Source organism: Panthera uncia, chromosome A2 (assembly GCF_023721935.1).
Source record: "Panthera uncia isolate 11264 chromosome A2, Puncia_PCG_1.0, whole genome shotgun sequence".
Lineage (NCBI taxonomy): Eukaryota > Metazoa > Chordata > Mammalia > Carnivora > Felidae > Panthera > Panthera uncia.
The window spans coordinates 1856588-1876171 of record NC_064816.1 but is presented as its reverse complement, the minus strand read 5'-3'; the positions used below and the strand labels follow the sequence as shown (position 1 = coordinate 1876171).

General features: G+C 41.0%; 1 long non-coding RNA gene and 1 pseudogene across 1 annotated transcript; one reads left to right on the top strand and one right to left on the bottom strand.

Annotated features, from left to right (window-relative positions):
* Positions 1-1692: 1692 nt before the first annotated feature.
* Positions 1693-13187, bottom strand: LOC125930534 (uncharacterized). The gene is made up of 3 exons (XR_007460173.1): positions 12438-13187; positions 6773-6852; positions 1693-4032 (listed from the first exon to the last, which is right to left on the bottom strand). It is a non-coding gene; the product is annotated as an uncharacterized LOC125930534 (long non-coding RNA).
* Positions 13188-14215: 1028 nt separating this feature from the next.
* On the top strand, positions 14216-16235 carry LOC125930524 (zinc finger protein 555-like; annotated as a pseudogene).
* Positions 16236-19584: the final 3349 nt, after the last annotated feature.

Sequence of the window (19584 nt, the reverse complement as noted above, 5' to 3'; positions counted from 1 at the left end):
GTCAGCACAGAGCCCGACGTGGGGCTCAAACTCATGAATGGCGAGATCATGACCTGAGACAAAGTCAGATGCTCAACCAACTGAGCCACCCAGGTGCCCCATTTTAGCCATTATTTCTTGAGTATTTGTTCTCTCCTGTCCTTGTATGGCCATCACATGTATGTTGGTACACTAGGCAGTACCCCACATTACTTCCACATTTTTATTCTCTCTGTTCTTTGGATTGTATAACCAATCAGTCTGTCTGCAAGTTCACTAATTAACCTGACCGTTTTAAACTACCATTAGCCCTTGTAGTGAATTACTTTCTAACCCAGGGAGTTGATGGTTCTCTGTGTCAGGTCTCCAACACCAACCTCAGATATGAGGACTCACTCTGAGGACTCAGGGAAATATTTATTCCACAGAAGGACTTATTTCAGAAAAGCTGTTATGCACAGTGCTGCAGTTTATTACTGGGAAAGGGTCTGTATTGAAATTAGTGAATGGAAAAGGAACATGGGGCAGAATCCAGGAGATATCAGGCTCAAGGTCCAACTCATCCCCTCTCAATGAAATTGTACAGATAGAGCTTAATGTGTGACAACATTTGTGAAATATTTGTAGTTGGTGAACCTTGGAGGCCTTGGATTTTATTTGAGGATTGGTCATGGGCATGCCCATGTTGCTGGTCTTAGCTTCTTAGCATCCAGTTCCTCTAGAAGTCTGATACAATGTGCCCCAAGGCCCCGGGTGTACAAAAGGAGGCATGCATCAGAAATCACACTGTTAAATACTTGGAGACTAAAGAACATCCTACTAAAGAATGTGTGGGCTGACCAAAAAGTTAAAGAGGAAATTAAAAAGTACAGGAAGCCAATGAAAATGATAACACCATAACCCAAAACCTCTGGGACACGGCAAAGGCAGTCATAAGAGGGAAGTATATAGCAATCCAGGCCTTCCTAAAGAAGGAAGAAAGGTCTCAGATGCACAACCTAACCTTACACCTTAAAGAGCTGGAAAAAGAACAGCAAATAAAACCCCATACCAGCAGAAGGCCGGAAATGATTACAGCAGAAATCAGTGCAATTGAAACCAAAAAAACAAAAACAAAAAAACGGATTAATGAAACCAGAAGCTGGTTCTTTGAAAGAATTAACAAAATTGATAAACCACTAGCCAGTTTGATCAAAAAGAAAAAGGAAAGGACCCAAATAAATAAAATCAAGAATGAAAGAGGAGAGATCACAACCAACACAGCAGAAATAAAAATAATAGAATTTATGAGCAATTATACGCCAATAAAATGGGTAATCTGGAAGAAATGGACAAATTCCTAGAAACATATACACTACCAAAACTGAAACAGGAAGAAATAGAAAATTTGAATAGACCCATAACCAGTAAAGAAATTGAATTAGTAATCAAAAATCTGCCAAAAAACAAGAGTCCAGGGCCAGATGGCTTTCACCAAACATTTAAGGAAGAGTTAACACCTATTCTCTTGAAGCTGTTCCAAAAAGTAGAAATGGAAGGAAAACTTCCAAACTCTTTCTATGAAGCCAGCATTACCTTGATTCCAAAAGCAGACAAAGACCCCACTAAAAAGGAGAATTATAGACCAATTTCCCTGATGAATATGGATGCAAAAATCCTCAAAATTAGCCAACCGGATCCAACAATACATTAAGAAAACTATTCACCATGACTGTTGCAGGGAGTATGGCCGGAGTCGCAAAAGAAGAGTCTGCAAGCAAAATGCAGTTAAGTGAAGGTCCTCATACTCGAGTCGGAATGAGGCCCGACTCCAGAATGAAGCCCCCTTTTACTAGGGAAACTGCTAAAGGCTACGTGCATAAAGTCAGCTCAGCAAGTGTATTAATCAACTTAATAGTTTTGTTTTTCAAGGTTGAATTTCTAGATAATTGTTCTTTATGAAGCCAGGAAGGGTCAGGCGTGCAGGAGGATCCGGCCCTGGACAATGCTAATGCCTCAAGGCATTCCTTAAGAGCAGCAGGCACGTTCAGCTGTGAAAACATGTCCTAAGGCCTTGCACCTGCTCCAGCCTTTCCCTTTTGAAGTCTTTTCCTTTGATGTTTTTCTCCTACATCTCCCACATCTTCCCCTTTTTCTTTCATTTGGCAAAGATGAACTACAAAGACAGAGGCTTGTGAGGCATATTCTTGGCTTCGTCATTGGCCTCTTCTCCAGACTAGGTATATCCAAATAAGACAAAGATTAATATAAGAATACCAATCGCAGAAAAGCTTAAAGGTTTTGTATAATTCATTGGATTCAATTCTGAGATTCAATTAGTCATCTCAGCTAGATGGAGCACCAGAAAGCCTCTCAAGTTTATTTTTGAATGTATCATAAATGTCCTTTTGCAATTGGGCTATATCAGTGGAGGTATTACCTTAAGAAGGTGTCGATGCACAAGGTCCCATGATATCTTGGACTGATTATATACATGGAGAGTGACACAAAAGGTGGTTATGTTCCAATCACATTGAAGCTTTACCTGTTGTTGTAAACTAATCAGTTGATCTCCTAGAAAAAGAACGGCTTGTTGCAAGTCAGATAATTGGCTCTCTAGTTGGCTATCAATCAACCATTGGCTGTTCCATAGTCTTTCTGAATTTTGATGCCAGTGTTGTACAAAGTGGGTAGTTTGTACAGTCTGGTGCAGCGCAAAACCAGCTGTAGCTGCAATAGCTATCATCCCAAGTACAGCGGTTACCAGTAAAGCTACAAATCGTCAGGTGCGATGTAATACACGTTTCAATATTTCATCTATGAGAAACATTTCAGGGGAGTGTTGCCAAGACCAATCCATAATTACAGGCATCCAAACCCGATCTCATGCCTTAAGGATATATAAGCTTTGTCTCTCCTGTTTAAAGGGATAGAATTAAGACAAGTATAAAAAGAGCAATCATGGAAAGTAAGAAGATTGTTTTCAGGGTCCCAATGGGGCATACCTAACATAAACAGAAAAGGAAGTCTGACACACGCTTGAATTTTATGAGTCTCATTTAATCTAAAAGAGAGGGAGAATTTACTTGAGACATTAAGCAGCCTTTCCAAGAGGACATGCGTAATGATCCAGTACCAATTTTCCAAAGCTCGGAATGAACTGGCCCATCAGGTAAACGTGGGCTGGGGGGGAGTCATCCCTCCTTCATGCCATACAGTGGGTTCAGATGTTATATCTGAAAGGATGTCGTCATGATATCGACACCATCAGAGCTCTTTTTTTGGAGTATTTGGTCTGAGCAGAGCCTATAGGGGCCCAATCAATGACGACGTTTCCTTTGGAAGTATTAAGAAGAACTCTACCAACTTCTCCTCTACAGAGCTCCCAATTAATCCGTTCCTCAGGATTTATGGTTTTTCTTGACATCGAGGCAATTTAGGAGGGTAATTGTATGTAGTTTTTTGACTTCTCATGCAGACCCCTTGTAGTAAATACAGTATGGGGACATTAGTCCCATTGGGTATTTCTGCTATCCATGCCTATAAATGAAACACAGTGGTCACCTGTTCCAAAGCATATAGGTGGCCCCTCTGCACCTACAGAATATTCAGGGATTACTTTTCCTTCTTCTTCTGGTTTAAATGGACCTCTATTATCATAAGGTCCAGGCAACCAGACTGAATAATTTACGTAAGCCTGGAAAGAGGGATCATCCTATGCAATTAATCTATTAAGAGGTGGATTTGGAATATAAGCCCAATATGTGTGATTCTCTTTAGCACTCCCAGTTAAAGTAACAACCGACATCATGGCAATAAACAGAGTAGAAGTCTTAAGTGTTCCCATTTTTGGGAGGATCTGTTAGGCTTCTTGAGTCATCTTCACTTGTCCCCATGTTGGAGGTTTTGCTCTCATTGTATTTTTGGTTCTTATTTCTACCTTCCTTATAATCTTGGGTTCCAGGCTTAATTCTTCCATATCTTCCTCCAGTGGTCAAAAACTGTCGAATCTTTTTCTCTTCGTCCAACTGTTCATATCGTGGTTTTGATCGCCAGGCTGGAAGCCAGGTATCTCTATCTGTGGATACAAGAGCAAATCCTTGACCCCACAATTTAACATATCCAGACACCATTGTTTAGTATCATTTTTCCAAAATATCAGTTATGAAAGAGGTCTGGTATTAAGATTGTGTGAGGTTTTCCGGCTGCGGTGAACTCTTGTTCACCTCTTAAATCCAAAAAATTAAGTGTAAGTAATGTTTTCATTAACTGATTCTTTGGATTCAAGGCCATATCTCCGTTTTTGTTTTTGTAACATGGTTTTTAATGTATGATCAGTGTGTTCAATAATGGCTTGACCCTGTGGATTATAAGGAATGCCCCATTTTTGGCAAAATACAAGGAAAGTGTGAGAAGTATAAGCCGGGCCATTGTCAGTTTTAAGATTCCGGGGGAGCCCCGTCGTGCAAGCGCTTCTGAAAGATGCTGTATAACGTGGGCTGGTTTTTTCCCTGTCAAAGGTGTAGCCCGTATAAAACCGGAATATGTATCTACTGATACATGTACATATGCAAGGCTGCCGAATTGCAGAACATGAGTAACACCCATTTGCCATAAGTCATTAGGTTATTGACCTCCGGGATTAACCCCCTGGGAGTATGGAGGAATGACAATAGGCCCACAAGTAGGGCAGTGTGTGATGATTTCTCTAGCTTGTTTAAGGGGAATAGAAAAGCGTTTACTTAGGCCTTTAGCATTAAAATGAGTAGGATTGTGAAAATCTTGTGCTGTAATAACAGGGGCTGTCAATAAGGAATCCGCTGTAGCATTTCCTTCTGCCAAGGGGCTGGGGAGGCCAGAAGGAGATCATATGTGAGTAATGTATATAGGATGGGATTGGTGCTGAAGATAGTATTGGACCTGAAGGAATAAGTCAGACAATTCTGAGCCATCTGAGTAAATATTAATGATTTCCAAATTTTCAATCACTTGCTTAGAATAGGCTGAATCCATTAAGATATTGATGGAGGAGGGAACGTCTTTAAGCAATAGAATATGGCAAAGTGTTCAGCCTTTTGTACTGAGGCATACAGGGATTTTACACATTTAGAAGTAGGATCATAATATGCAGAATAGCCAGACTTGTTGGCATCCATGAAATAATTAGGTCCATTTACAGATACTGATTGTACAACTCGAGGCATGATGAAGGAGGTGGTTTTGATAAATCCAATTAATTTGGATTTAGATAATGGTTGTCGATGGGACCTATATAATCTGCAACTCCAAGTTGCCATGAAATGCACTGTCGATATGCCATGGATATTTGTGCATGAGATAGAGGTACTATGATTGTCTCAGGGTCTTGGGCTGTTATTTCCCGAAGTCTCTCTCAACCCTTAAAAATTAACATTCCTATTTTGTCTAAATATGTAGATAATTTTTTAAGGGCTTTGTTGGCTAGAAATATCCATTCCATGATTCCATTAGCCTGCCAAAGCACTCCTGTAGGGGAATGGGGTGACGGTAAAATTAACAAAGAGACGGGTAGTGAGGGGTTAATTCGAGGAAGCTGACTGGAAGCAATTTTCTGCTCAATCCACTGTAATTCTTGGGATGCTTCCGGAATTTTCCAGGGCTATTTAAACTGGAATCCCCTTTAAGTAGATCAAAAAGATGAGTCAGTTGATAAGTAGGTATGCCCAGAGTAGGCCGTAGCCAGTTAATGTCTCCTGATAACTTCGGGAAGTCATTTAAAGTATGCAAAGTATCTCTACGAATTTGAACATTTTGAAGCATTATTGAATTTTGTACTAATTTTTGACCTAAATGGAATAAGGGATCTTCAAGCTGAATTTTGTCTTCTTCAATAATAAGGCCATATTCTGAGAGGGTTGTCTGAGCTGCTAAAAAGAGTGTCATTCGGGTAAAGCTAATAGGATGCCATCCATGTAATGGATGGTCTTAGCATGAGGAAACTGAGATTGTAAATATCGGAGAGGTTCTGCCACAAAGAGCTGACAAAGAGTGGGACTATTTAACATTCCTTGGGGTAAAACCTTCCATTGAAATCGGCTTATGGGCTCTTCATGATTAACCACAGGAACGGAGAATGCAAATCGCTCAGATTCTTTAGGGCTTAAGGGAATGGAGAAGAAACAATCCTTAAGATCAATAACTATAATTTTCCAATCTCAAGGGATAACAACAGGCGTCGGAAGGCCAGGCTGTAGAGCCCCATTTGCTGTATGATTTTATTTATGGCTCAGAGATCACTCAGCATTCTCCATTTCCCAGATTTTTTTTTTAAATAACAAAACCTGGAGAATTCCAGGGACTAGTTGAGGGTTCAATATGTCCCGCTTCTAATTGTTCGGAAACTAAAGATTTTAAAGCTGCCAGTTTTTTCTTGAGAAAGCGGCCACTGCTCTATCCATATGGGCTCATCAATAAGCCATTTTAAAGGCAGCGCATATTTTTGTTCTCTGGCAGTGGCCATTAGGGTAAATTTGGATATCCTAGCCCTACGGTTTTATGTTTGGGGAAAATATCAAGGGGTGTTTTAATGCCCGTTGATTTTTACCTAATCTCCTCAATGCATCATATCCCATGACGCACATTATATTTTTACTTTGAGTAGATATAGATGGGATATTAATATATGCACCCCATTGTTGAAGTAAGTCTCTGTCCCACAGATTAATGGCAATGTTAGCCACATAGGGTTTAAGAGTTGATCCTTGGGTCCTTCACATCTCATAATTTGTTGGCTTCTTTTTATTCCCCCTAAAGAGCCAAGTCCTGTAAAACTTACAGGTACGTTGTCGACGGGCCAAGATGAAGGCCATAACTTTTCAGATATGATGGTTAGGTCAGCTCCAGTGTCCACTAATCCTATAAAAGATGTATTATTAATTTTAAGATGTATTTCAGGGTGAGGATCTTTCAAAAAAGTTTGCCAATATAGTTGTTTGCCAGTACTACCAAAATCTCCATTTAGAATAACAGGATTGCTTTGGCCCCCTATATAAGGAAGAATAAGTAAGTGAGCAATTTTATCCCCTGGTTGAATAGTATAAGGGTTATCGGTCGATATCATAACTTGAATTTCATTTTCATAATCACAGTCAATAACACCAGATATACATGAATACCTTTGAGTGTAAGACTACTCCGTGTAAAAATAAGGCCTACTGTGTCTTTTTCCAAAGGCCCATAAACCCCTGTTCTAACTTTAACAACACCTAAAGATGGCTATGAAACAACCGGGTGAATAGCAGTGAGATCGAAGACAGCACTCCCAGTTGTTGCATGATGGAGGTCTGTGACCCATCGGTGTTGCAGTGTTGAGACCCATTGCTGACTGGATAAAGTCTCATTTTGTTTGTTGGGCCCTGAGCTAGGCCCCGTGAGAAGTTTCCCTGATTTTGATCAGTATTAGAAGATTGAAGAGAATGCCCCATCTGTGTGATATTTGGAATGGCGCCGATTGGCCCGATGATGTCCTTTTCACAATAAGGACATAAAGCAGTTGGAGGTATCGATATGGGTAGATTATTAGTACTGGTACTATTATCATAAATTTGTCCTTCATTTTTGACAGTCTTTCTTCCTATGGCTGATTTTCCCATAACCAGAGCATTCGGTATTAGATTTAAAAGGGCCCATCCCGGGGCGCCTGGGTGGCTCAGTCGGTTAAGCATCCGACTTCAGCTCAGGTCACCATCTTGAGGTCCCTGAGTTCGAGCCCCGCGTCGGGCTCTGGGCTGATGGCTCAGAGCCTGGAGCCTGCTTCCAATTCTGTGTCTCCCTCTCTCTCTGCCCCTCCCCCGTTCATGCTCTGTCTCTCTCTGTCTCAAAAATAAATAAACGTTAAAAAAAATTAAAAATAAAAAAAATAAAAGGGCCCATCCCTTTTAAAGTAGGTTCATATTGTAAAGTGGGGTGCCCAAATCAGCACATGCTTTCACATAGTCAGCTGTGGACCCAGCAGCTGCTCTTACCGGATGGACGAAGAACTTGTTGGCATTCCAAATTAGCATTATCGTAGGCACAATGGGAAGCAACAAATCCCTTAGGCCCTCTTGAGGAATTGTTTTCCAAAACATCTCTTAATCTTGCTAAAAAGTCAACTTAAGGTTCAGTAAATGAGGGGGTAACCTCTCCTGGAGTAGCTATATGTGGCCAAGCCATCTTGCAACAATTTTGTACTTGTTGTGTCTTTTGATCACTCATACCACATTGATCTCTTAGTTGAGAATATTCTCCTTGTCCAAAAAGTTGTTCTTTGTCAATAGGAATATCATCATGAAGGTTTCTTTCCCCTTGAATCTTAGCCTGATCTTCCCACCGAGTCATAAATTATAAATATTCAGCACGGGATAAAACAGTTCTAGCCAACATTTTCCAATCTTTAGGGATCAAGCGTTCGGTCTCAGCAAATGCTGAAAGTAAGCCCTGCATAAGGGGAGTTAATGCTGTATTGGGCACAAGCCATTTGAAGATCCTTCAGGATTTTTACAGGGATCTGAGAATATTCAGCATTATAGACTACATTAACATATTGTGCATTTGGCGGGAAAGCATTCAGAGTAAATGGAAATAGTTCTGATACCGGTTGTATCAATTCTAAATCTCCTTCCTCTTTAGCCTTTATCAACCCTCGCATCAGAGGTGTAATGATAGGGCCCTCATGCTCCCTGGGAGGAACTAATATGCAGGGCTGGTTATTAGAAAAAGGGTTGAAAGTAACTGGACAGGCAGTTTTTGTTTAATATGAGTAGGAATTTTTGTATCCTCAGGTAAAGGAGGGGGGGTATACTTTATTATAAGGGGGGGGGCAGTAGCCTCCAAATTATCATTTGTGGGTGGTGGCAGAGGCCATCCTGGTAAAGTATTTTCCTCAGGTGCTACAGCCTTGATTCCTTCAGAAGGAGACTCATCCTCAAAACTATTGGATGTAAAATCCGACTCGTCTCCTTCTTCCGGATGAGTTTTCATTTAGGTGAACCTATATTTTGTTCTGTGTCAGATGTAAAGGCTGTAAAGCCATCTCAATTAAGGAGCATAAAGACCAGACTTTTAAGGAAATGGTATCTCCATTTTGATGAGTGCATCTAAGCATTTTCGTAATCAATCTCCATTGTTTAAGGTTTAAAAGATTTTTTCCAGAAGGGGTAAATCAACAGCAGTGTTTTCTAACCAACTACCAGGGCTCATCAAAAGTTCCCCTTTTTACTTTCACTCCTGAACTTTGTAATAAAGTACAGAATGATTTAGAGTAAGCCTCTTAATCATGAGATTGGGAGTTTCCTGTAACTTCACTATCCCAAAGCTGAGATTTACCTGTCCTACCGCTCCACTTTGGTCCTTTGCGACTGTAAACCAAAAGTAGTCTCGAAAACTGTTTGCCGCACTGTATCCTGCCGACTACACCAGATGTTGCAGAGAGTATGGCTGGAGTCGCAAAAGAAGAGTCTGCAAGCAAAATGCAGTTAAGTGAAGGTCCTCATACTCGAGTCGGAATGAGGCCCGACTCCAGAATGAAGCCCCCTTTACTAGGGAAATTGCTAAAGGCTACGTGCATAAAGTCAGCTCAGCAAGTGTATTAATCAACTTAATGGTTTTGTTTTTCAAGGTTGAATTTCTAGATAATTGTTCTTTATGAAGCCAGGAAGGGTCAGGCGTGCAGGAGGATCCGGCCCTGGACAATGCTAATGCCTCAAGGCATTCCTTAAGAGCAGCAGGCACGTTCAGCTGTGAAAACATGTCCTAAGGCCTTGCACCTGCTCCAGCCTTTCCCTTTTGAAGTCTTTTCCTTTGATGTTTTTCTCCTACATCTCCCACACATGACCAGCTGGGATTTAGACCTGGGATGCAGGGCTGGTTCAATATCCACAAAACAATCAATGATTAATCAATCACATCAATAAAAGAAAGGACAAGAATCACACAATCCTCTCAGTAGATGCAAAGAAAGCATTTAACAAAATACAGCATGTTTTCTTGATAAAAACCCTCAAAAAGTAGGGATAGAAGGATCATACCTCGATATCATAAAAGCCATAGATGAAAAACCCAACGCTAATACCATCCTGAATGGGGAAAAACTGAGAGCTTTCCCCCTAAGGTCAGGAACACGACAGGAATGTCCACTCTTGCCACTGTTATTCAACATAGTATTGGAAGTCTTAGCCTCTGCAATCAGACAACACAAAGAAATAAAAGGCATCCAAATCGGCCAGGAGGAGGTCAGACTTTTACTCTTTGCAGATGGCATGATACTCTATATGGAAAACTGAAAAGATTCCACCAAAAAAACTGCTAGAACTGATCCATGAATTCAGCAACGTTGCAGGATATAAAATCAATGCACAGAAATCTGTTGCATTCCTATACACCAAGAGAAATCAAGGAATCGATCCCATTTACAATTGCACCAAAACCCATAAAATACCTAAGAATAAATCCAACCAAAGAGGTAAAAAATCTATACACTGAAAACTATAGAAAGCTTATGAAAGAAATTGAAGACACCAAAAAATGGAAAAATATTCAAGGCAATCCCTATCAAAATAACACCAGCATTCTTCACAGAGCTAGAACAAACAATCCTAAAATTTGTATGGAACCAGAAAAGCTCTCAAATAGCCAAAGCAATCTTGAAAAAAAAAAAAATCAAAGCAGGAAGCATCACAATCCCAGACTTCAAGCTGTATTACGAAGCTGTAATCATCAAGACAGTATGGTATGGGCACAAGAACAGACACGTAGATCAAGAATAGAGAAGACAAAGCCGGAAAGAATATCCAATGGAAGGTCTCTTCAGCAAGTGGTGCTGGGAAAACTGGGCAGCGACAGGCAGAAAAATGAACCTGGACCACTTTCTTACACCCTACACAAAAAGAAACTCAAAATGGATGAAAGACCTAAATGGAAGACAGGAAGCCATCAAAATCCTCGAGGAGAAAGCAGGGAAAAACCTCTTTGACCTTGGCTGCAGCACCTTATTCAACATGTCTCTGGAGGCAAGGGAAACAAAAGCAAAAATGAACTACTGGGACCTCATCAAAATAAAAAGCTTCTGCACAGCGAAGGAAACAATCAGCAAAACTAAAAGGCAACTGACAGAACAGGAGAAGATATTTGCAAATGACATATCAGATAAAGGGTATCAAAAATCTATAAAGAACTTATCAAACTCAACACCCCAAAAAAAATCCAGGGAAGAAATGGGCAAAAGATATGAGTAGACACTTTTCCAAAGAAGACATCCAGATGGCCAACCGACACATGAAAAAATGCTCAACATCACTCATCAACAGGGAAATATAAACCAGAATGAGAACCTAACTCACACCTGTCAGAATGGCTAACATTAACAACTCAGGCAACACAGATGTTGGCAAGGATGCAGAGAAAGAGGATCTCTTTTGCACTGCTGGTGGGAAACAGCCACTCTGGAAAACAGTATGGGGGTTCCTCAAAAAATTAAAAATAGAACTACCCTATGAGCTAGCAGTTGCACTACTAGGTATTTATCCAAGGGATACAGGTGTGCTGTTTTGAAGGGGCACATGCACCCCAATGTTTATAGCAGCATTATCAACAACAGCCAAAGTATGGAAAGAGCCCAAATGTCCATCGACAGATGAATGGATAAAGAAGATGTGGTATATATATACAATGGAGTATTACTCGACAATCAAAAAAAAAAAAAAAAGAAATCTTGCCATTTGCAACTATGTGAATGGAACTAGTGGGTATTATGCTAACCATAATTAGAGAAAGACAAATGTCATAGGACTTCACTCATATGTGGAACTTAAGATACAAAGCAGGTGAACATAAGGGAAGGGAAGCAAAAATAATATAAAAACAGGGAGGGGGACAAAACATAAGAGACTCTTAAATATGGAGAACAGAGCATTAATGGAGGGGTTGAGGGTGGGGGGATGGGCTAAATGGGTAAAGGGCAGTAAGGAATCTACTCCTGAAATCACTCTTGCACTATATGCTAACTAACTTGGATGTAAATTTAAAAAAATAATCATATTGTTAGCATGAGCTCTGCCACGGCCCAAGGCCCCACCTATATGCACAGAGTTACCATTGTATTTCAAGGGCTTGCATGTTTCCTCCCGGGAGCTGGTCAAGGGCTAGTCCTAAAGAATGTGCTTTAGGACTCAGTTTAATGAGTTCTAAAGGATTATTGAAATAGGTTTGGATAATTGAACTCTGTTACCCTTTTACTGCATACTTTCCAACAGAAGTATTTATTTCATATGCATGGCATATCTGTCTGGGGCCTAATGATAGCAAGGAGTAAGACAAGAGTGGTCATAATAAATATAGAGTTAAGGTTGATTCCTTAGTGGCTCAAGAAAGCCTATTAGCAGTCAGGTCACGTATTGTGAGACCAGAAGTTCCGTTTTGAACCTTCTATGAATCAATTTAGTTCCCCGGGGTTTCAGACTTACCCTTCTTCCTCCACACACTTGAATATGTCAGGACTCAGTGGTCTTTGAGGATGTGGCTGTGGACTTCACCTTGGAGGAGTGGTCTTTGCTGGATTCTGTGCAGAAGAACCTCTACAGAGATGTGATGCTGGTCTCAGTGGGTAAGGATGGCTTCAGGCCAACAAATATCTCTCATCTGTGCTTTTCCTAGGTTTGAAATGTGGAAAAGGAATACACTGGTAAATAAGACAGATGTGGTCACAGCCATCACAGACCTAGAATCTAATAATGTCTCCACGGTAGTGGAAATGTATTCATTAAACTGAGGGTTTGTCAGTGTGGAGGTTCCTCAAAAAATTAAAAATAGACCTACCCTATGACCCAGCAATAGCACTGCTGGGAATTTACCCAAGGGATACAGGAGTACTGATGCATAGGGGCACTTGTACCCCAATGTTTATAGCAGCACTCTCAACAATAGCCAAAATTATGGAAAGAGCCTAAATGTCCATCAACTGATGAATGGATAAAGAAATTGTGGTTTATATACACAATGGAGTACCACATGGCAATGAGAAAGAATGAAATAGGGCCCTTTGTAGCAACATGGATGGAACTGGAGAGTGTGATGCTAAGTGAAATAAGCCATACAGAGAAAGACAGATACCATATGGTTTCACTCTTATGTGGATCCTGAGAAACTTAACAGAAACCCATGGGGGAGGGGAAGGACAAAAAAAAAAAGAGGTTAGATTGGAAGAGAGCCAAAGCATAAGAGACTCTTCAAAACTGAGAACAAACTGAAGGTTGATGGGGGGTGGGAGGGAGGGGAGGGTGGGTGATGGGTATTGAGGAGGGCACCTTTTGGGATGAGCACTGGGTGTTGTATGGAAACCAATTTGACAATAAACTTCATATATTGAAAAATAAATAAATACACATATTTAGGAAAAAAAAGAGCAATGAGTTTGGAATAAAAACTTGAGTCTTTTCCAAAAAAAAAAAACAAAAACAAAAACAAAAAACTGAGGTTTTATTTTTGTCTTGGTTTAGAAGCCCTGAAGCTCTTTTGGTTTCAATAGTCTGGGTATTGGCTTCATGTGTTGTTTTGGTTCACAGAGAGGTTTCTTCTTGGAAACCTTGTGACAGTCATTACTAGTGTACTATGTTGACCCCTTTTGCCTACCATTGATGAAGTTTTGAAAGCACTAAAGTCATCAAAGTCTTTCTTTGCTCAGAAGTGCCTTCTTCCTCTAATATGTTCATTCACCTTTTTGTTTCTGATTACAAGACACTGTTTAAAGCCAGTGGGTTGGTTCCACAGGATGCACTTGAGAAAAAAATATCTAATGAACAGAAAATGGCGAAATTCACAAGAAATAATTCTTGTGCCTACGTTTTAGAAAAAATTGGGAAGACCATAGCATTGAAGATCAGCATGGAAACCATGCAAGACATCTGAGGTGAGTTGCGTTCACAAGATAAAAAAGTCGCAATCCCAGGACAGAATTTTAGTAGGTCATGAACTTTAAAAAAAAAAAAAATCCAGCTCCAAATCTATTTATTTAGAATTTTAAGAAAGTTTTCAAAAACTTGACTGAGACATTGAATGTTTGAAGCATAATTCAGTTAGAAATGATTCTAGGAAGACCCCATACATAACAAATAGTAATGAACAGTGAACATGCTGAGGTCACTTCCAGGGCATTTAATGAACTCTAAGACAATCCACAGAGGGTAGAAAAACTTCCTGTATACTAAAATGAAGTTAGTCATCTAGTTATAATACTTACTAGTTGCTAATAACAAATCACTAATAAACATAACATTGATAATGTACTTCTTTTAACAGAAATTCTGTGACAGATTCTATGAAAGCAATGAAGGAAATCAACACAGAGACACGTGCAGCCACTGTCCCCATCTTAATTCCCGCAAGAATATTTCTACTGGAGTAAAACTCTATAAATGCACCAAGTGTGGAAATGGCTTCATACATCTTTCTTCCCTTAAGAGGCATGTCAGATCTCACTGTGGGCAAAAAACATATCCATGTTAGGAATGCAAGCAGGCCTTCATTTGTCCCACATGCCTGAGAACTCACACTGGAGAGAAACCCTATGGGTGTAAATTATGTGGTAAAACCTTTCCTTATTTCTGCTCCCTCACTCAACATATCAGGATTCACACCACAGAGGAAAACAACGAATGCAAGCAATGTGGGGAAACCTTCCATGAATTCTCCAGTCTCACTAGACACATGAGAACTCACACTGGGGAGAAGCCATATAAGTGCAAGGAATGTGGGAAAGCCTTCATTTATCCCTCAATCTTTCAAAGACACATGATAACACACACTGAAGCCGTATGAATGCAAATTATGTGGAAGAGACTTTTACCATTCTTACTCCCTCACTCAACATAGGAATATACACACTTCAGGGGAAAACATATGAATGCAAGCGGTGCAGGCAAGCCTTCAGTCAGTTCTCAAGTTTTACTGGGCATGTGCAAGTGCACACAGTAGAAAAGCCATATAAATGTAAGGAATGTGGAAAAGTCTTTATTTATCCTTCAGTCTTTCCAAGACACATGATAACACACACTGGAGAGAAGCCCTATGAATGTGAGTCATGTGGGAAAACTTTCTGGCATCCCTACTCCCTCTCTCAACATATAAAGAGTCACACAGGGGAGAAAACCTATAAATGCAAGCATTGCGGTACAGCCGTCCCAGAGATCACCAGTCTTACCAGACACACGAGAACTCATACTGGGGAGAAGCCATATAAGTGTAAGGAATGTGGGAAAGCCTTCAGTTATCCTTCAACCTTCCAAAGACACGTGATAACACACACTGGGAAGAAGCCCTGTAAGTGTAAACAACGTGAAAAACCCTTCAGTTATCCCCAGTCTTTTCAAAGACACTAAAAGACCCACACTAGAGAGAAGCCCTAAGTGTAAGGAGTGTGGGAAAGCTTTCGGCCCTAAACCTTCCATATACATGTGAGAGTGCAAATTGGGGAGAAGCTGTTTAACTGTGGGCACTGTGAGAAATTGTTCAGTTCCCCAAGTCCTTCCAGGGGCATGTGAGAACCCACACTGGAGAGAAACCTTACGAGTGCAAACAGTGCGGGAAAGCCTTCAGTTGTCCCTCAACCTTTTGAGAACATGTGAGAATTCACACTGAAGAGCAACTGTATAAATGTAAAAATTGTGGGCGAGTCTTCACTTCTTCCAGATCCTTCCAAGGCCACGTGCGGACCTACACCAGAGAGAAGCCTTATGAATGTACACAATGTGGGAAAGCCTTCAGCTGGTCCTCGTCCTTACAGAAACACTTGAGGATGCACACGGGAGAGACACCCCACATGTAAACAGTGTGGGAAAGCCTTCAAGTGGCCCTCATCCTTTCGAAACTATGTGAGGATGCACACTGGGTAGTAGCTCCAGAAAGGCATGGAATATTTGAAAAATTTGTTAAGTCATACTTTTTAGAGGGGAGTTCCATAATTGTAAGTAATGTTGGAAAACCTTGCACTGATTTATATATAATACTCCAGGAAATTCATGCCAGGAAAGAAATATAGAAGATATAAATATGGTATTGTGTTTGTCATTACCTCATTTAAAAAATGGACCCCTGGGGCGCCTGGGTGGCTCAGTCGGTTAAGCGTCCGACTTCAGCTCAGGTCACGATCTCGCGGTCTGGGAGTTTGAGCCCTGCGTCGGGCTCTGGGCTGATGGCTCGGAGCCTGGAGCCTGCTTCCGATTCTGTGTTTCCCTCTCTCTCTGCCCCTCCCCTATTCATGCTCTGTCTCTCTCTCAAAAATAATAAACATTAAAAAAAATAAAAAATAAAAATTAAAAATGGACCCCTACTAGTGCCTGGGTGGTTCAGTCAATTGAGTGTCTAACTCTTAACTTCAGCTCAGGTCATGATCTCACAGTCCATAGGTTCAAGCTCTGTGTTGGGCTCTGTGCATGGAGCCTGCTTGGGATTCTCTGTTTCCCTCCCCTGCTCTCTCTCTCTCTCAAAATAAATAAACTTAAAAAAATGGACCCCTCAATAGTGAATTTCCAGTTCTTTCACAAAAAAAAAAATGTTCATGTGAGAACTCTCCAAGTCTTTCAGCTAGACTGCATATGTTTGAATAGTGTTCCCCCGATTTTCCCATTTATTTTTCTTTCTTTGTAGTTTATTTGAACCATAGTAATTTCAAGTGCACTTTTAATGTTACAGAAAGGTGTTTTTTTTTTTTAATGTTACAGAAAACTTAACTCTTCTGTATTGTAGGTAAGTGCCTGACAGTACATCCACTTCAAAGCTCCATCTGGAATAAACCTTGCTGGTTGTATAATACAATTGCCAATAGAACCAATAGATAGGGAACCACCCTCCACCCTTGACCCCAACGTATGTAGAACACCCGGTGTGCATGCTCTCTGTACTCATAACCTTGCTATGTGGCCCAGGTGTGCTATGTACTCTCCAGGACTTGTATTAAACCTAGTTCTTGTAAGTTCCATGATGGCCATTGGTGAGGTGCATCTTACAGTCATATGAAGAACCACAAGGAACAGTCCAGTCACAACACTAGCTCTGGATGGGACATGTCTGTGGGGGCTCACCGCAAGTAGTATGGCTCAGGGGAGTGCCCCCAGGCATTCATAGCCAATAGCATGGCTACTGACAGGCTGAGATGAACAAAACCGTAGTTTTTCTGTATCGTTAGAACAACAGAACTTTAGCAATTTTCTTACTGTTCTAGTATGGCACATAGTGGATATCACTTATTTTTCTTACTAAAATAGTCTTGTTTGATGCAAAATTTGGTAAGTATGCAAAACTCTACAAAGAGCAATCTTTATCTCCTGCAATTTTCTCTTTTCCTTACTTCTCCGCGTGACCTGGACAGTAAGTTTTGAATTAAGAATAGAGACCTGTGACATAATGAAATGTATAGATGGAGTTGGAGATGGTTAGACCGGATTTCATTACAGAAATGTGGGTAAGTCTGGGAATATTTCCCTAAATGTCTTCCCCACAGACTTCTCGGTTCAAATTCATTAACTGTCAAATATGCATGAGACATACAAAAAGCAGACTGGACACTGAGTTCTAGACTATTGTAGTGATTCCTGCCCCTTTTAATCAAGAGTACCCTCAAAACAGACAGCGAGCACTTGACTTTCATTCTCAGGCTGTCAGCATTTCCATGTGATCCCCCAACATGGATACTAAGAAATGTTCTTTTTTACTTTTCACTCTGGGGATATATTAAAAAATCCCATTGCGATTATCGACTGTGAAATCAACTAATTACCAACTTAGGCAACACTTATTCTGTCAGGGTTACTAGGTTTGTACAAATTCAAGGACTTTTCTTTCTGGTATGATTTTATTATTTTTTTTAAGTTTTTATTTATTTTGAGAGCAAGTGTGTGCATGCAAGTCGGGGAGAGACAGAGAGAGAAAGGGAGGGAGACTCCCAAGCAGGCCCTGTGCTGTCAGTGTGGAGCCTGATGCAGGGCTCAAATCCACAAATCTTGAGATCATGACCCGAGTCGAAACCAAGAATCAGATGCTTAACCGACTGAGCCACCCAGTCGCACCTTGATGCTATTTTCTGAGCAGCCCTCATATACCCAGCATTTTAGTCTCAAAATGTATACAGTTAGGTTTAAAGCTAACCAGGACATCCTAGGCCCTGGATGTAGAGGCATGACACAAACAAGTGTTAACACTCCTGGTCTTGTATTTTTGTGAGAAAAGAGAGATTGCCAACATGGCAAAGGTGTGGTTTATAAGGAAATAGGGACCTTTCAGGAAAGCAAACTGTGGCAAGTCAGATAACAGGAAATGCATGGGGTGTGATGTATATTTTCTCTATGGACAGTAACAGTTGCAGTGAGGAGCTCGTCATTAATTCGTACAAACACACTGAATAAATTGTGAATGAAGTGTTTCAGGAACTGTTGGAAGTACCTGTAAATATTGGGAAGAAATACTTACAGCTGTGAATTTGTGGAGTTTACATGAATGACGTCGCATGAAAATAAAGGTAGGGGCATGCTTCAAGCTTAAAATCTTGACGGTTAAAAGTTTTAGGCCACCTGATGTGCACTCAGACTTTGGAAATGGGTATTACGGATCAGGGTCTTTCCAGTGTGGGTGTGAACTCAGAGTTGCAAGCTGCGTTTGTAAAAGCTCTTGCCTTGGCGTACCACTCCCCTAGCCTCGCCTGCATTCTAGCCCATGATCTTGCTTGGCAGCCCTAATGCCAACACTATAAATGCTGAATTTACTGCTCGGGGTCTGAGTAAATTTGTAATGATTAAAAAAAAGGAGGGGGAGGCCGCAGGCTTTCTGTTTTGTGCTCTTGCTTCTGGATCGACGCATGGATGGTAAAAACAGACATAAATGTTTGCAGCAATCGTCTGATACACAGACCGACTGTACTGCTAACTTGTGATTCCTACCAAAAGCTGTTCGTTTGGGGAGGGCACAACACAGGGACAGTGGCCTCTCTGTCCACCCCTGACATCAGGCTCTGATGTCACAACTCTCATCACAACTCTCATCTGCTTTCTGGAAGCCTGACCCACCTCCCTTGCCCTTCCTCCTGGTATGCACACTGTACTAAGGTGGCGGTCTCCAGAAACATACTCCTCTCTTCCGGGCCGCTTGCTGGATAAATCATCAGGACAAAATGAGTGGGAGGTTGTGCAAATTCATTTTTGAAAACTTAGCGTCTCGTCCTGAACAACTTTTAAATGGCATGTGTCTGAGTAAGTTGTATCAAAATGTTTTCCATGGAAATGTTGTTATTCCTCTTCTGCACGCCTCTTCCACAGGAAAGGTCTGGATGAGAGGAGGGGCTGGTTTTAAAATGTCATGTTATAATGGCTAAGTGGGACACAAGTCTGGTGTCTAGTGAGGTGATGGGGAAGGCAGAGGCCAATGTCAACCTTGTTTCTCAGAATCCTTCCTGAAGGAAACCTCATGCCACCTTTCTAAAGTGCTGTGAGTGTCTGAGCGCAGACGGCTGGGCTGACCCATGTGAGTCTGGCTCTGTTATTCCCATACGGAGCACCTGGAGACACTGTCCAGGCGAATGAAGCAGGGGGTCAGGGCAGGCAAGCCATCTGGGAGTGAGGCAGTCCT